Raw genomic sequence first — 4,225 nt, 5'->3', positions numbered from 1 at the left:
AAACTGAGGCTCGGGATGCAGCGCGTGAGGGCGTGACGTCATGCGACTATGCGCACAATAACCTTAATAAAGCCATTAACAGCATCAGTTTCCGTCAAACTGCTACAAGACAGTCAGGAGCAAATTGATGGCCAGCGGCAAGCAGGTTACATCTGTAAGAACATTCCAGCTGAACGGAGCTCTCTCATTAACTATGAGGAAAATCAACATTTATAATAGATCATTATGTATTTATGTAACCCGCAGGCCTGCAGAACATGAGAGCTTAGCAGATTTAAGATATATTTCCTATATGGAAGAGCTAAATTGCAACAATTTTTAAGTGTCCCATTATCTTTTAAAGTCTTTAATTGTCCTCTCAGCTTTTCAGTATGAAGCTGTTATAGTCAACAGTAATCCCTAACCCTTCAATTAAAAGGAATGGGTAGCCAACAACAGTTTTTTTTTTTTTTTTGTTTTTTTTTGTAGGATGTTTAAAAGTTTCATGGTATTTCAATCCATGGAATTGAATGGCACAAATGGTAAGTGGAATTGGGGAGAGGGGGGGAATCATATTGCTTCTTTATCTGAAATTGCAGTTACCATATAAACTGTGATAACTGTTGACAGAGCTTTTTCTATCAAAGTTTGTTTTTCTGCACTGGAAAAAAACATTAGATTTAGAGAATGAGTGAAAAATGAGACAGTAGCACTCACGAATTTACTGGGTAGAGAGTTTTGGGATCTGGCAGCTTGATTGGCAGTTCACAGATTGTGCACAGTGGAATATATATTGTGTTTGATTGCTACATTGAAATGTTATGTACAATACAATCTAAATGAGCACTTTGTCCGCTTTGGAAAATTTTGTGTTTCTCGTGTCCCTTAAATCTATAGGAAAAGATTTGCAAGAAACAATGAAAACTCATTACTGTAATAGAAATCTCATTAATGCATACATGTCCTTCTTCACTTGTGCTTGATTTTGTTCAAGTCCATCCATATGGGACCAAATGTAGCCTGCTACAGATGTCACATGACCTTTATACACAGATGCTGCACGGCATGCAGGACATCTATAATGTATGCTGCCTTGCTTAAGGGCACCTCTGCAGCTGTTTCTCATTGTCATTTATAGTGAGAGTGGCCAAACACACACACACACACACACACACACACACACACACATACACACACACACACACACACACACACACACACACACACACACACACACTTCTGCTAACATCAAAACAAATAAAATATCAACTTTAATGGAAAAAGAGTGGTGGCCCACTTCACACAGCAAATGTCATACACTGCATTTAATGAGTGGGCATAATCTACAACATAGATTGATCAAAAGATGAGATGCATCAAGATCTGGGTGGCTTACCACCTTCAATGAACGATTTCCCTAGGGGGAAACAAGCTTTGAAAAAAAAACAGTTGAAACAACGATGTCATGCCAGCTGTCAAATTTACAGAACAAAGCCCTTTCACTGCCAAACCAGCCCTTCATTTATTCATTATCCTTTTTGTTCTCTTAAGTTTTTCTTAGGCCACTCTGTTGCTCTCAAGCAGCACCAACATTGTTTTTTGTATGTGTAGAAATAATAAAACTAATCATAGGTTAAGAATAAACATGCGGTTGTATCAAGTTCACACACAGGTTCAATTTTTTTATACCCTGGAAAAATGAAGAACAGCAGCATTTTTGACAGACTGTAACTTTCTTTGAATGTAAAAGGAAACAAACAAACAATAACTCTTAATAACCTTGTTAAAGTCAGTTTAGAGAGGGATCCTCACAAGACTGCTGAGCGAGCATTAGGCATAGAGACGGACTTGGATTTTATAAGGCTGATTGTTTTGATTTGGCCCGAGGAAACTTCCCATTTACCAAATTGATATTGTGAGGTTTGTAATAATTAATTAGCCTGTGATTGTTTTATTCATCTACAGTATTAAATCAGTGAAAGATTTTGAAAAAAGTATTCTTATTCTTATTGTTGTTGTTATATTATTGATTTTTTTACCCCATTTAGGTTTAAGGAAAATATAAACATCTAATACTGTATATGAATAACCTGTGGAGAGTTTGCTAGTAAATGGAATCGATTGGAGCAGGATTGATTAATAAGTTGTGAGTGCCCAGTGGATTACATTAGTGTCATAATAAAAACTCATCTGATAAGATGTAATTCATGTCACATTTCCCATCTGAAGTAAAAGGCAGGCATTAAAGACATTGATTTGTCTATTTATTGTGTATAAACTAATGTGAAGATGAGAAGGCTTCTGTGCAGCTTCAGGTTTAATCTCACAACAGCTTCAACAATGTACATTGAACAGCTCTCATTCTGTCCTAATATAATGTTTTCTTCTGCAGTTTATATTGAGTTCTATTGTTAACCACATGGCTATTTGCTTTGCCATTTCTAATTAAGTGTTTGTGATTATTGAATGACGCTTGTAAATGCACTGGGCTGTTCGACCAACAAGTCAATATCTCTGTATAGGCTCAACTGTGTGAGTGCCTCAGCTCACAGATAGCGCTAATTATTAAGCATGTATTTGCAACATACGGTATTGTGCTTGTTTAAGTGGTTAGCAGAGATCAATGACACCTTTGTTCACATTTAAAAAGTTCAAGGATTTATGGTTGAGTAGGAAAATATTATACAAATAATAGGTCTGTTCATTAAGTGTTAACTGGCAGTGTCACCACCTCATGCCTCCACCACCCAGTTAAAGTGTATCTATTTCATAAGAGTTCTAAATAACCATAACATGAAATAGTGTTATAGCTTTCAGGATGTGATTGATTGCTGTTGGTTAAAGCCCCAGTGGAGGGTGAGGAAGCCATCAGTCGTTCAGTTTCCAGTGACAGTAGCTAACGTATTTCCTGCATATGATACATCCCTCTTAAACAAATGGAAAATCTATACAGAATCAGCCACAGGAAGAGGCTCAAGCTGCCAGGCACCTCGCTCATATCCACATCAGGACTCTTTATTACCTTGCAAAAGCTCTCTCTCAGCGTTATCCATCTCCGACACTTTATGGTGATCATTCATTTGATGTGTCCCCCAAGAACACTGAAGCCTTCGCCACATGAGAACACTTGCAGGATGAGATTTATTAGTGGGTAATCGATATCATTGTTCTGTGTATATCGCAAGATCAACACTAACCAATTACTGGGTCCTGAGGCCAGTTTCTGCACCTCTGACAGGAAGCTTATGTATATTGACTTATGCAGTCATTCAAAAGTAAGCATTTTAGTGTGTCTCTCAATTTAGCATAATTGTAAACAAAACTATAGGACTATAAATGCACCTTTTATAGCATCAGACAACCTTACAGAATCAATGACTCACCTCCTGTAAGCTTGAGGTAGTTGGTAAAAGCTGGTTGTTGGCTGCCTCTTAGAGAACAGCAGTTGTACTGTCACCTTGGTTACAACGGGTTCCAATGGTGACAAGATTTCCTGACATAGAGAAATACAGAAACCACAGTATAAACTTCTCAAACCACTCCTGCAGCATATCCCACTTCTCCGCTGTCCATCTGTATGTTCACTGTGTTCCAAACACCCACGGTCGTGCCAAAATATGGCTAAATACACTGCCTACATCTATGCCAAAAACGTGAATGGCATGGATGTGCAGGAGGAACACGAAAATGGAAGTGTGGAAGCTGTGTATTTAGCCATGTTTTGGCTCAGTATGGTCCAAACAGTCCTATCTTTGCCAAATCTCCAGTACAGTGTGTGGCGAACATACTGAGCATATGGAAGGACAATATGTGTGTTCGTTCATTTTTGCCAAAATATGGCAAATCAAAAAGATGGACAGTGGAGAGATCTTTTAGTATGCACAAGTAGTTTGAGAACTTTGTGTGAGTATTTCCCCTTTGTGAAACCTGGTCACCATTAAAATCTTTTCTGACCGGCAGGTACTGCTGTTCACTTTAGCAGGAATACTAGATTGCAAGCATTTTGTATTTACATTTAAACCATTGTTGATTCAGTGCTTCATAATGACTATAATCAATTTGAGGACATAACATTTTACATACATCTTTCATATTGTAACATACAGTATGTCACAATATGCCAGAAAAAACCCTTTTGATATTGTGACATTGTTTTCACCCCTGTTGCTCAGCCACCATACTCCTCTTGTTCACCTTCATATCTCTTTGTAGTCTATAGACTGATGGTTTCCAAACAGACTTATCT

Source organism: Seriola aureovittata, chromosome 21, assembly GCF_021018895.1.
Source record: "Seriola aureovittata isolate HTS-2021-v1 ecotype China chromosome 21, ASM2101889v1, whole genome shotgun sequence".
In the NCBI taxonomy this organism is placed as follows: domain Eukaryota; kingdom Metazoa; phylum Chordata; class Actinopteri; order Carangiformes; family Carangidae; genus Seriola; species Seriola aureovittata.
The sequence above is the reverse complement of the archived record's forward strand: the minus strand, read 5'-3'. Positions refer to the sequence as shown.